A 15,143-nucleotide genomic window follows, 5' to 3' on the forward strand; every position below is an offset into this window, starting at 1 on the left:
TCTTATTCCACTTGAGGGTGTCTTCAGTTACCCATGTATCATTCAATAGTGCGTTATTTAGTTTCCATGTTGTTGTGAATAATCTGGAGTTTCTCGCCCTTCTGATTTGTAGTTTTATTCCATTGTGATCATATAGGACACCTGGAGTTATTTCATTTTTCCTGTTTGCTAATACTCCCTTTATCCTGCAGTATATATTCTGTTTTAGAGAATGTTCACGAACTGCTGAGAAGAATATGAATTCTGTAGTGTTGCGTGGAATGTCCTATATCAGTTATGTCTATTTGATCCATGATGTTACTTAACTCAGATGTTCGCTAGTTGATGACACTCTTGTATTAAAAATTTGCCTCTTTTATTTCATTAGGGTTAATCTGTAACTTTTTCTGCAAGTAGTATTTGTTTTTTGAAATTAGAGCACAAGGTTCTATGAGTTTGTGTTTAAAATCATAACATCCTCTAAGACATTGCTCCCTTAACCTGGAAAGAGTGACCTTGGTCTCTTCTACCTAGTTGTGGTTTAAAGTCTGTTTTTTTTCAAGGAGGAAAACCAACTCCTGCTTGTTTTCTAGTTGCATTTGCTTGGAATTCATTTGTGCTTTTACCTGTTTAAAATCATTCCTGTCTTTTATGATGAGGTGAGTTTCTTGAAAACAACAAATAGATGAGTCCTGCCTTTGAACCCATGCTGCTGGTCTGTGTCTTTGGGGTGAGACATTAAGACCCATAGTATTTGGAGTTACTGAAAGGTGTGTGTTATGTCCTGTCATTGTCGATGGCTTGGCCTTTCATGTTTTCTTATTTTTCTCTTGTCTAAACATTACTGGAGGGCTTCATTCTCCTCTCTGTCCCAAGGATGTGTTTGACTTTCTCTCATTCTTCTGAAGAATTTCTTAACTATATTTGTAGAGCTAGCTTAATGACCATGATCTCATTAAAGCCTGTTTTTATCGTGGCAAGTTTTCCTTTCTCTGTCAGTTGGCGCTGATACCTTTGGTGGGCAGAGTAGCCTAGATTGACTTTTACAGTTTCTGTTGAGAAACCTGCTGTTACTCTGATGAGCCTGGCTTTCTGTGTGCAATAGGTACTCTTTTTTCTTATGCTATCTATCTATATCTATATATCTGTCTATTTACATTTATATATTTGTTCTGAATATTTGGTGAGTTGATAGTAACATAGTGAGGGGAAGGTTTATTTATTGTTCTTCTCTAGTGTTCTAAATACTTTATATATCTGTAGAAAATGTTCTTTGTCTAAGTTAGGAAAAAATGTTTTCTATCTTTTGGAAAGGAATTCATCACCTTCTTTTACATCCATGTCTGTTACATTTGATCTTTTCATGGTGTCTCATATATCTTGAAAATCCAGTTCAAATGTGTTTTTGTTTATCTTTGTCTTTTTTTGAAAATGCACTTCCACTTACATTTTGTCAAGTTTACAGGTTGGTAGGCCTTTACATAGAGTTTTTGTATTTGGCTTTTTATGTTTTTTACTTTCTCATCTCTAGTAGTTTGGTTTTTCTTTAGTATTTCTATCTCTTTATTGGATTCCTCTTTCATATTACAGATTGACTTCCTTTTCTAAGTGGGTTCTCTTGAGTTCTGTTAAGAATTTATTTGCTCTGTGAAGTCTTTGAGCTTAAAATTCTAAGATCTTTTGGTAATGTTTCATCTAGTTCACGTTCACTACAGGCCATTACTGTAGGAGGAGTCAGGTTGCCTGGCTTCTCCACAGTGCTGGTGGTTTGATTGAACTTGCACATCTGGAGCTAGTTCACAGCTTGAATTTATTTATTTTTATCTCAACCTACTATATCAAAGTGAGTATTTACGTTTTCAGTATGGACTAGTTTGTCATCATTAACAGGGCGGTTAGTAGGGCTAGAGCCTGCTGATTGTTGGCCTCACCAAGACCCTGTGCTCACCAGGGGAGTGGACAGGGTTGGTTTCCTTGCCCTTCACCACCCACCCCCACCCATGTATCCAGTCCTCCTCTCTGTAGTCGGTCTGGAGCCTCGGGAGTATGTGGCTGTCAGTTAGTAATGAGCAGGGCTAATTCTATAATTCCTTAATGCAGAACTAAGTAACCAAGAAAAAAGAGAAATGCTTTCAACTGAGTCCATTCTTTTTAGAAACCAGTTCTATATGTCCATATTAGACATTTAGTTCAATCTATTTCTGTCTTCATTTTGGATCGTGTTTTAATTTGCTACTGAAGAAATGTCAAATGTCTGTCTAGATACTAAGAATTTCAAATCAGACTTATTCTAATTTCCTTTAATCTTTAGTGAAGATTAATTTTAGTATATTTACCTTCAAAAAGTATTCTCCTTCATACATCTTATTTATTTTAACTTAGACATATATTTTTGGAACACAAATGGGAAAAATAATTTAATTATGTTTTTCAATACTAAATTAAAAAATTACCGTGTAAGATTATTTGAAGATAAAACCTTTCTTAATCTCCTGTGGCAAATCAGGAAACATTTTTACTGTATTTTAAAAAGAAATGAGGTGAGCCACCATGTGGTTGCTGGGAATTGAACTCAGGACCTCTGGAAGAGCAGTTGGTGCTCCTAACCACTGAGCCATCTCTCCAGCCTGAGCTGGCTCTTTGGAACCTTGTGCTTACACAGGGACACATGCTCAGCCTGGAAGGAGGGGACAGGACCTGCCTTTACTGAATCCACCATGTTTAAATGAATCCCCAGGGATGTCTTGGTCCTGGAGGACATGGGAATGGAGGGGAGGGGCTGGGGGGAATGTAGGGGTGGGTGTGGGACGGGGAGGACAGGGGAACCCATGGCTGATGTATAAAATTAAAACACATAATAATAATAATAAAAAGGATAAAAAAGAAATGAGGTTTTTTTCTTTGAGTTTGTTTATATGGTATATTATATTGACAGACTTTTGTATGTTGAACCACACTTGCATTACTGGGATGAAGCCTACTTGACCATGGTGGATAATTGTTTTGATGTGTTCTTGGAGTCTGTTTGCCAGTATTTTATTGAGTATTTTTGCATCAGTGTTCACGAGGGAGATTGGTCTGTAGTTCTCTTTCTTTGTTGCATCTTTCTTTGGTTTAGGAATCAGGGTAATTGTAGCCTCATAGAAGGAGTTTGGTAATATTCCTTCTGTTTCTAATGTATGGAACAATTTAAAGAGTATTTGTTAAGTCTTCTTTGAAGAATTGTAGAATTCTGCACTGAAACCATCTGGTATTGGGCTTTTTTAGGCGGGGAGAGAGTGGGAATAATGAAAGGCAAGGTTCAAGGGAAAGAAAGCTTATGGTAGCTGGAGATCCCAGCTGGATCAAGAACGGAACAGGAGAACAAGGAATAACAGACCCTAATAAATGATGACCACATGAGAACAGGAATGGACAGAGTGCTGGAGAGGTCCCCAGAAATCCACAATGATACATCCTCTGTAGACTGCTGTCAATGGTTGAGAGAAAGCCTGATCTGACCTAGTCTGGTGAACAGATGGCCAAACACCCTAATGGTGTAGACTCTTTAGACAAGTCTGGTAGATCAGCCAATACTATGCTCCAGAGAGTTGGATTGCTATTTCTCATCTTCCAGGTAGCTGAGTCAGGGCAGTACCAATGCCACTGTGCTGGTTGTCACACAGACCAGCAGGCATAAAAAGCAGGTACACTGTGGCTCCATCCTCAATGCCAAAGAGCTGTATGAAGATGCCCAAATGGCTCCGAAGGTGAAGCAGTACCTGTCCAACCTAGAGCTGGCTATGGATGAGGAGAGGCTCCAGACACTGTCGCTTCAGTGTGAGCCAGCAACCAGAACCTGTGAGTGCCTCACCGAATCAACTGCAGGCTGTTCCGTGTATGATGGTTGTGGGGGGAAGAGAGGGAGCTTTGAGCAAAGAGACACACAGTGTGGTCCTGACATACCCTGTCCTTGTGCTTGACTGGGTCTTAGTGTCCTGATATACAACATACTGCACCTTAGCCTGATGTGTGGGTTCCCAACCTTGAAATAACTGGCGAGGATGTGAACCAGGGATGGTGGCACATATCTACAGTTCCAGCTTCTGAGGAGGCTGAGGTTGGAGGATCTCATGAGCCCAGGGTTTCTGTGGCCAGCCTAGACAACAGTTACACACATGCCTGTTAAAATGAAAAGTAGGAATGTGGCCAGTCTCTACATGGGGCACTCTGTGTCTATTTCTGTATGATAAGATTTAAGCATTTTGCATTTAGGACACCTTGGGAAAATTTATGAATTATATTTTCTTGATAATTGAAATGTGAGATAGATAACTTGAGAAGATCACATGATTTCGTCTACCCAGAGCATAGGGCTGGAAAGTGGCCGAGTGGCTAAGTGCACTCACAGTTCCTGCAGAGGACGTGTGTTCAATTCCCAGAATATATGGTGGCTCCTAACCATCAAAAACTCTAGTTCCAGGGGGATCCAGTGCCCTTTTGTGGCCTCTGCAGGTTCTAGGCACACACTCAGTCTGTGATTCAGGGAAGATGGAGCTCACATTCAGCCATTTTTCATGTACAGTGGAGGCCCATCTTCAGAGGGAAGGCACCACCTGCAGTGGGCTGGGCCCTCCTGCATCAATTAGCAATCCAGAAAATGCCTTACAGGCCACTCTAACAGAGGCAGGTCTTCAAAGTTTTCTCTTTCTAGATTTGTCGGGTTGACAACGTAGACTAGCCATCACAATTGTAACCGTTTTTAAGACAGTAGGCCAAACTGGCTTCAGATTCTTGCCCCTGGCTCAGCTTCTTGGGTACTGGAATTACAGACCTGAATGACCACACCCAGCTGCCTTTTTAATAGGGTGTATAAGCCAAGTATGATGGTGCACACCTTTAATCACAGCACTTTGGATGCAGACACAGGTGGATCTCTTTATTTTCACAGCCAACCCTCCGAACATAGGGAGTTCCAGGACAGCCAGGGCTACACAGAGAAACCCTGTCTCAGTCCTCCCCAAAATATATACAAATACATTTTGTATATGTATATAAATGTTGCATGAGCTATCCATCTTTAAACTTTTCAAATAATGAATAACTGCTTGTCAAAAATGCAAGAGTTTTAAGTGAGCTACATTAAATATGTATTTTTCTAACCTAAGTGAGCATGATAGCACACACATAAAATGTCTACTTGTTGACTTTTTTATATATTTTGTTTTCTTTCCTGCTGTATATTCAGAAGATGGACAAGTGTCAGTGGTTTGGGGCAGTGCAGGCTTCTTGATCCACCTAGCAAACCACCTAAAGGAGAGCACAAGAAGACATCTGAAGCATTGGAGCTTTGGCAAGCACATCCTGAGGATGGTGGAGCAGTTTGCCTCCTTCCCTGCCTTAAAGCAGTATGGGGCTTCTTTTCCCTCCTTCCTTTCCCTTTTGTATGTTAAATATTGTGAAAAAATTACCCTGGCACTTTGCAGACCTTATTGCTTGAGATGCACAGTCCAGCAGACTCGGAGCTGCTATGCCCACATCACACAGTATCATTCCAGATTCTGAGATCATCACAAGGTGACTCCCCTCTGGCTGCAATTCTCCACACCTGGAAGGAGTTTTCAATCTTCCTCTTACATTTCAACCCAGCCCTAGCCCTTGATCTCATCTGAAAGATGAGAAAAAGCTAGCCTATCAACAACTTGGGGGCTTGAACCCACCAAGGAAGACAAGACAGACATGAAATCCTTTGAGTACAGTACTCGTCCACTTGTTTACAATATCCTTTTATTTTTTTAAAAATGAGTTTAAAGATTGTGTCCAGAGAATAAATGTCCTATCTCTTGAAGAGTGGATATCCATGTTGTCAATCCATGCATAAAATATATCTCACCTACCACAGCTATTTAGATCATGGGCCCATTGAGTAATAATGAGGATAGCTTGTTAAGAGTCTAACTGTACACTTAGTGGGTCATCCTATCTAATTGATTATTGAACTCCTCCTCCGATGACAGTATCTTTCATGGGCATTTACAGGGGAAAAGATCTTCACATTTTCAGCTCCTTTGCAGATCTATACAAATACTACTACCCCAAATGTCTTTCAAATTTCCCCCTTTTTTTTCAATTTTTAGTTTTTTTTTAAACTCTTTTTAATTATGTTTGTGTTTTAATTTTACACATCAGCCATGGGTTCCCCTATCCTCCCCCCTCACCCACACCCCCATCTTCTCCCCAGCCCCTCCCCTCCATTGCCATCTCTTCCAGGGCCAAGATTCCCCTGGGTATTCATGTAAACCTGAGGGATTCAGTACAGGCAGGTCCAGTGCCCTCTTTCCAGGCTGAGCAAAGTGTCCCTGTGTAAGCCCAAGGTTCCAAACAGACAGCTCATGTACTAAGGACAGGTCCTGGTCCCACAGCCTGGATGCCTCCCAAACCGTTGAAGGTCTTCAATTGTCTCACTTGTCCAGAGGGCCTGATCCAGCTGGGGGCTCCACAGGCTTTGGTTCATAATTCATGTGCTTTCATTCCTTGGGCTATTTGTCCCTTTGCCTCTCTAATCTTGGTCTCAATAATTCACACTCTTACAGTCCCACCTGTTTCTGGACAATTGGACTCCTGGAGGTCCACCTGGGGTCTGGCTGAGGATCTCTGCATCCACTTCCATCAGTTATTGGATGAGAGTTCCAGCACGACCGTTAGGCTGTTTGGCCATCTCATCTCCAGACTAGGTCAGATCAGGCTTTCTCTCGACCATTGCCAGCAGTCAACAGAGGATGTATCATTGTGGATTTCTGGGGAGCTCTCCATCACTCTGTCCATTCCTGTTCTCATGTCGGCATCATTTATCATGGTCTGTTATGGAGTCTCCTATGATCACAATCTGTCTTCTCCTTACTACACACACACACACACACACACACACACACACACACACACACATATATATACGTATATATATGTATTAATCCTCTATTTTTCTTCAGAAAAGCAAAGGTCTCCTGGGAATATCAAATGAACACAAGAAAACAAAATGTAATAATAGCAAGCACAAACACTCAAATCAAGGCTGAGGAGCCAACTCAGAAGGAAGAAAAGTTTCCAATATCCAACAAACATTTCAGAGACTCCCCATAGTCTCACAACCCCAGAGCTAAACAAGCACAGCATGTACACAGAGGACTTAGTACAGACCCATGCAGGCTTTCTGATTGCCTCTTCAGTGTCTGTGAACCCCATGGACCCTGTTTAGTTGACCCTGTGATTTCTGTACCCCTTGTGTCTTTGATGCCTCCTACAACCCTGTGTTCCCCTCTTCCTAGAGGTTCACCGAGTTGTGCTCAATGATTGGCTATGAATCTCAGGAACTACTCCCAACAGCTGTTGGAGAAATCCCAACTGATGTCCATTGGACTAGGCACCAATCTCTGAGTGTAACAGAATTCATTAGTTATTGTCTCATTGATTTGTGTGTGTGTGTGTGTGTGTGTGTGTGTGTGTGTGTGTGTGTGTGTGAAAACACTGCACCAACTACCACAGCTGAGCACAGCTGTATGGATTAAAATGGCCATCTTCCACCAGAAACACCACTGGAATCCATAAGCTGATTTTACACTTTTTATTCATTTGATATTTTATTTGGATATTTTATATATTTGAGATGGATGAACCCATGGAAAAAAAAAGAGGAAAAGTGAACAAAAGTGCCCCTGCAAGAGCAACAATTGCTTTTGCCAACTGAGTCATCTGTCCTGTCCCAAACACAGAGTTTGGAGAAAAACTTTCTTCCATTCTCTTTGCTTCTCTTATAATCAAACATTCTTGTTTATTTTCTCCTCTCTGAGTACTTGAAGGTATCTTCTGCTCAGTCCAATCCAGATAGGTTTCTCCAAAAAAGCCCTGTTGTAACATGGTTGGTGCCAGCAGTTGAAAGGAATTTCAGATTCCAACTCCTTAGACAAAAATCAAACGAGTAAACAATAGTGTAGAGGCTGTGTAGATTTTACCAGAGTCCATGGCTCCCCTCCCTCAACCTGCCTTTCGATTCCTTTAATCTGTATTAAGCCTCAACCACCATCTGCTTCTCCCTACTTTCACTGGGAATTCTCCACACAAACCCTAGTTGACTCAGGTATCATTGGTAACAGCATGACTGCTGCTTCTGGAAGACAAGGGTAAGACAAGGTTTGCCGGGTGCTGGGATTGCTTCACACGTTTAATAGGGTGCTCCAGGAAAGGACAGTGAGCAGGCATGGAACCATTAGCTTCAACCACTAAGTGGGGATATGAGCCCACCACTGTCTTCCAATCAGATGTCTCAGAGACTTCAGAAGCATGAGCTGTAATGAAATCCAGTGTCTGGGTTTTCAGCTTCCCTGAGCTGTGAGCTGAGGAGGTCAGCCAGGAAGAGAGTGTGGCCAGCATTCTCCACAGAGAGGTCCCTGAACAGTGCATCCTCACACATGACCTTCAAACGCTCCAGGCCATACTTGTCAGCAGCTGCCAGCCCAGCAGGTGCCATGCTGTCCAGGTCTGGTGCTGTTCCCATGTAAATGAAGTCAAACATTACCTTGAAGACTTGTGGCTCCAGGTCAGGGATCTCTATGCAATTCTTCCTGTTCTTCTCCTTGTCATGTTGAAACATGGCTCTGAAAACTGGAGAGCGAGCTGCTAAGATGGCCTTGTGAGCCTGAAATTCTTGGCCAGCTACCACCAGGCAGCAGTCTGTGAATAAGGAATTCTCCCACAGCTCTCCTAGGTTGTCTCCCAATGTGCATCTTGGAACTTGAATCCCTGGCTTCCTGTTCTGGTCAGAGATTCTGAATGGCTCATGCACAATGCTCACACTTCAGAGGAGGCTGAGTTTGTCATCTATGAGAAGTCCAGCTGCATTGGAAAAGAGGAATTCTCGAAGTATGTACTTTTTGAATCCACAGCTATGGACTGGCACCAACCTAATGTCTCTCGGGCTCTTCATACTTTTTTTTTCTCTCTTTCTTCGCTTATGATCCAGAACTGGAACTTTGCCCAAACACGACTCTTTAGACAGCTGAGCAAAACTAGATTAACTGACAGATAATCTGCACTTACTTCATCGACTCCATTCGGGTATACTGTCAAACACCATTTGTCACTGTCTCCTGTTGAGAAAGTTGGACTTCTAATGATTTCTTGCCTTTCCTCCACAAAATTACGGAAGTTGCTGAGGGTCCACCTGTAGGAGAAATTCTGAAGGCTGATTTGAGTGTGGACCCATCTCTCTCGTGTTCCGTCTCCTGCTATTTCTCCTCCAGGTAGTTTGAAGTTTAAACCTAATCCATAATGAAGAAAAAGCAATTGTTTTCTCTTCGCCCTGTGAGGTACAATGATAGATGGGATTTAGATTTTAACTTTTTGGTTTTCCTCTATTATCTCTTCGATGGGGCTGGAAAGTTGGATCTCTGATATTTTCTATACAGATTTCAATACTAGTTTCACAGAAGATAGTCTAGGCTACTAAGGACTCTTACATCACTCAATTTTTGGTCGAGATTGAATCTTAGGTCAATAGGTAACTAGTTTTGAAAATTATACACAGCTGTTGAATATTTTGGAAAATTCTATACACTCATATCAAAAAATGTTGTACTATGGTTCTCTAGAGTAACAACATATACAAGGAATCTCTTATCTGTGTATGAAGGAAGGGGGTTTATTAGAATGACTTAGGGCTGAAGTCCTGCTAATCTCACATTGGCTAGCTGTGAAGGGAAAGACCAAGATTCTAGTAATTACTCAATCCAGCATGTGTCCACTGCTGTCCAGTATGTTCTGGTTTCCAAATATTCTGTAACAAAAGGAATGGGATGGACTTGCTGCAAGGTGAGGGCAAGCAGGCAAAAACTTCCTGCTTCCAAGTCCTTTAACAGGCTTCCAGCAGAGGGTGTGGCCCAATTTAGGGTGTGTCTTCCAACCTCAAGACCTGGATTAAAGGTGTGTCTTCAGGCCCTGAGATCTGGATTAAATATTTGTATGCTTCTACATTCAAAGTCTGTACTTGAAGTGTATCTACCCACTTCAACTGAAGGAAAACACTTCTCACTTTTGTGCCCTCCATTTTAGGGTTTAAGTTCATTTTATATTTCATTACATTTGGAACCAAGAATAACTACTACAAGTGTGTTTTTCTTATTGTGGTTCATCTTAATTAAAATAGAGATGGTGTCCATTCCTACACAACTATTATTTCCTCTTCTCAGGGTTTTACACTAATCCTTCCACTAACATGATCCAGAAAGAGGTATCTTCCTTCCTTAGTCAGGTGTCTCAGTGTTCACAACTTGGAGATCAGGAAGGAAGAAGTCATACATGGTGATCAAGAAGCAGAGACAGGGAGGAACATGAGAAAGTGGCAGTCTTTTTCCCATCCAGACTCACAGTCTCTGGGATGTCTCTACAAACTTTCATTCGTCCTCCTACCCCTCCCCATCCCCCCACTAGATAATCCTCCTTAGAAACACTGTTCCAGATCCTGTTAAGGGTGTGTTATGAGAAGATCCAAAGTGCTTCTCAGTTTCATCTTCTTCATTGCCAAGATTCAGCTTCTCAATATCTCATACTTTTCATCCTCCAGTGTTGAGTTCTATCCTCTTTAAACTTTGAACTTCCATGCTTACTCTGCTGCGCCTTAAGTGAGACATTATTCAGGTTTCCAAACGGTGCAGAACGTATTCAACAATTACCAACAAAGGGCTTTTGAGACTGTTTCCCCCCCCTTTTTTTATTATGTGTTTTAATTTTATACATCAGCAATGGGTTCCCCTGTCCTTCCCACTCCAGCCCCAACCCTCACCTTCCCCTCTCCCCCTCCCCTCCATTCCCATGTCCTCCAGGACCAAGACTCCCCTGGGGACTCATTTAAACATGGTGGATTCAGTAAAGGCAGGTCCTTTCCCCTCCTTCCAGGCTGAGCATGTGTCCCTGTGTAAGTCCAAGGTTCCAAAGAGCCAGCTCATGCACTAAGGACAGGTCCTGCTCCCACAGCCTGGGTGCCTCCCAAGCAGATCAATCTATTCAATTGTCTCACTTATCCAGAGGGCCTGATCTAGCTAGTGGCTCCACAGTCATTGTTTCATGATTCATCTGCTTTCTTTCGATTGGCTATTTGTCCCTGTGCTTTTTGCAATCTTGGAATCAACAATTCATGCTCTTGCAGTCCCTCCTCTTTCTCGACCATTGGACACCTGGAGCTCCACCTGGGGCCTGGCTGGGGATCTCTGCATCCACTTCCATCAGTTATTGGATGAGAGTTCCCAGATGACTGTTAGGGTGTTTAGTCATCTGATCACCAGACTAGATCAGATGAGGCTTTCTCTCTACCATTGCCAGCAGTCTACAGAAGATATATCATTGTGGATTTCTGGGGACTTCTCGAGCACTCTTCCTATTCCTGTTCTCATGTGGTCTTCATTTATCATGGTCTGTTATTCCTCATTCTCCCTTTCTGTTCTTGATCCAGCTGGGATCTCCTGCTCCCCTAAACTTTCTTTCCCTCATATCTGGGGCTCTGTGTTGGTCTCTGCTGTTGGCAGCTCTGGCATTCAGGAACAGCTGTTGTGGATGAATTTCTAAATGGTCTTATTAAATAAAAACACAGATAAAATACAGGGGTGAACGCCTTAGAGAGATCAGAGAAATAGGGAAAGCCACCAGCCAACTTTACCTCACCAACTCTGCTTTTTCCAAATGCAAGTTAGTTCCTGTCTTCCCATGCCAATATGCCTTGCTGTTCTCCCATCTGTTTGCTCTCTCTGTTCAGCTCCATCACTTCCTCTTCCTGTCCAATTCTGTCACTTCCTGTCAATTTGTACAGATCTCTATGTTTAACTAGTTTTGGAATTAAGGCATGCACCATCACCCATGGCTGTGTTTCCAGTGTGGCCTTGAACTCACAGAGATCCTGCCTACCAAGTAATAGGATTAAAGGCATGTGCTAACATTGCATTACTACTGGGTTGTGGCTAGCTTTTTCCTCTGATCTCCAGGCAAGCTTTATTTATTAAGGCCCAAATACAATATCACCCCATTTCCCTTTTTGTCTACTAAAAAATAATAAAATAAAGTCATAAGTAATATAAGAAAAACTATATACAATAAGTACAATATATACAATGTATAAAAGCCATAAATACATCATAATGTCTAGTCCATCTGTATTTGATAAATTCAGAGAAAATATTTCATTTTCTATCATATTTTGGTGAGTCCAAAGTATACCTAATTCACTTTCTGTCCTATCTTGTATTACCAACAGAAAAATATCTTATGTCTTTCAAACTTATACACATAATACCTCTTAGTGATTTTATTTTCTGAATTTATTAGCAACAAAACCTATACATATCTAACTTCAAGTCCCTTGGAGACCGAGGAGAAAGTAATATTACATAGTAAAACCAACAAGTACCAACAAGTGACTTTCCAAATATATGAGTTATGACAGAAACAGCAAGGTTCCTGGAGAGTCACCAGAGGTGTCTCTGCAATACTGGGGCATCGTCTTTGGCCTGACTCATCAGGGATAAATTCTCCAGTCTCAATATTTAAGTCTATGATTATAGCATACTGAGAGTCAGTAACTATGTTGAGAGGTTCTGAAAACTACTAATACCAACAGAATAGCACACAATTCTGATTTTTGAACCAAATTATAAGGACTTTGAACCACTTTGCTTAAATTTTCTGACTCATAACCTGCCTTTCCTTGTTGGTTTGATTCTGAATAAAATGTATGGGCTCCAGATATGAGTGTTTCCTGAACAATGGGAGGCCAAAGACAATCAGCTCTCTTTGTAAGTTGAAATCTCTCACTTTTGGGATATCTGCTGTTAATTTCTCCCAAAAAATTACTACAAGCTCTTTGCCAAGGTTCACTTTCTGCTCCTACTTTGTCCTTTTGGTCCTTAGTTAAAGGTACTACAATCTCTGCTAGGTCTATTCCTGCTAATTGACAAAGACACAATTTTCCTTTTAAGATCAAGTTGGAGATGTTTTCCATATATGTTTTTAATTTTTTACTCTTTTTATTTGGTAGAAATATCCATTCTAATATTACATCTTCTCTCTTTGTTAAAATTCCTGTAGGAGAATGCTTGGAAGGTAAAATACCCAAAATGCAATCAAGCTTTAGATCCACATGATCCACATGTCCTTCCTGTAGTTTCTTTTCCACCAATGCCAATTCTCTCTCAGCTATGGCTGATAATTCTCTTGGACTATTTAAGCCCTTGTCACCCTCTAAGGTTTTGAACAAATTGCTCAGTTCCTAATTTTTTTACCCCAACAACATTTCATAGATGGTAAATATCTCCAAATAATTTGAAAGTCATTAATAGACCATAATTGATCTCTCTTCATTTGTACCTTTGGGGGTCTAATTTTTTGTAGAGCTATTTTATATCTCAAATAATTAATAGAATCTCCTCTTTGTATCTTTGTTTTGCTTGTTTATGTTGCAAAGTTTATTTGTTCAGTACACCAAACAGGATGCAAGCACTGTCAGTTTAAATATACAGAAATATGCAGAACAACATCAAACACTAATTTAGATCAAATGAAAGGAAATCTCTTTAATATTATGACAACATACTCCCAAGAATCTCTTCTTCAGATAGTTATACATTTCAATAAAATAAAGGGTAATGAGTTAGTGGAAGTCAGCTTGTGAAATCGTTAAAAATAAACCTCCAACTCTATTAATTCATTCCAGTTAAACACTGTAACTAAATTTCCAAGCACAGAGGAAATGAAGTAGTCAGTGACATCTTTTGCTTAACCAGCAAAGAAGAATGGTTCCTACAGCAGGCAGACTGATCTAGAAGACAGTGTAATAATTTCAGTCTCAAATTGTGCTAAACACTCATCATTAGTATGGCACATTTGGTCCATGATGTAGTTTATAATGTCAAGACATATTACAATTTGTTACAGAAACACATAGATAACTGTTGTTTTTAAATATATATATATATCCAAGTGTACTTCCACATACAAAGAAATATCCACAGGAGGAAGTTATAAGAAGTAGTCTGAGGTACGCTAGGTTACATGAGGCTCTCCACGACAAGGTGCTGGGTCAAACTGAAGAAAAGAATATTTTAAAGTGTCATCTAATTCCATGATAGCATCACAGTGGTAGCAGTAATCGGGCCCACTAAAAATGGTGACCACATTCCGATCATGGCACCAATTATAACCTTCCATTACAAGCTAGTGAGCGTGAGACACCAGTGTCAGACCATTGGCATGGTCAAATGTTTCAGAAATATCTTGTCCAAAGGTGTAGCCAGCACCACCTGGTGAAATACCCCATCTGCCACGGTCATCTGGATCTGACCATAAGAGATCACACTTTGGGCCCTCATGTGGAACTTCTTGTAAACGGTCCAGGCATCTTATATGATCCAGTGTATCTATGGATGGAGAGAGGCCACCATGGAGGCAGAATATCTGTCCATCCACTAAAGCTGTCAGTGGAAGGTAATCAAAGATGTCTGTGAAGTATTTCCAGATGTTGGCATTTCCATACTCTTGTAGACATTCATCATAAAAGCCATACACTTGGGTGATCTGTCGGCTTTCATGATTTCCTCGCAATATTGTAATGCGCTCTGGATAGCACACCTTTAAAGCACAGGAAGAGTCACAGTGTCCACAGAATAATAACCTCTGTCCTCGTGTTCGCCCATGAATAGATAGTTTGTAGCTGGTCATTTTCCACTAATTCTGAAGAGTTCCATAAGGTCATGGAATGGCCATGCACATCTCCACAGACAGTAACAGGACAGCGAAACTCTTGTCAATTTGATTCTTTTGTTAAAATTTCCTTAGCCTTCTCGCACAGCTTTGGCACTTGGTGCTCTTCAGCTGCTTACACTCATTCAGCTGCTCCCCCCACTGGTCCAGCTCCTTGGTGAAGGCCTTGTTGTCCATGGCAGGATGCTTGTATCCACGCAGCCGCTGCCTCCGCCTCCCTTGCTTCCACTCCTCCCCTGCCTCTGGCCCCGACTGGACCACCCAGCACTTGAATCCAAGCTCAGAGCCAGGCTGGGCTAGGGGAGGCTCCTGCCCCATGGCACCTGCACACTGCCACCCACAGGCCTCTCCCTGCTCAGGCCCGGAGTTTCAAAAGGACAAAAAGGGAT

General features: G+C 41.4%; 2 pseudogenes; both read right to left on the bottom strand.

Annotated features, from left to right (window-relative positions):
- Positions 1-8,088: 8,088 nt before the first annotated feature.
- Positions 8,089-12,496, bottom strand: LOC118575767 (annotated as a pseudogene).
- A 1,517-nt stretch (positions 12,497-14,013) lies between these two features.
- LOC118575768 lies at positions 14,014-14,931 on the bottom strand (annotated as a pseudogene).
- Positions 14,932-15,143: the final 212 nt, after the last annotated feature.

The sequence above is a fragment of the Onychomys torridus genome, unplaced genomic scaffold (genome assembly GCF_903995425.1).
Source record: "Onychomys torridus unplaced genomic scaffold, mOncTor1.1, whole genome shotgun sequence".
In the NCBI taxonomy this organism is placed as follows: domain Eukaryota; kingdom Metazoa; phylum Chordata; class Mammalia; order Rodentia; family Cricetidae; genus Onychomys; species Onychomys torridus.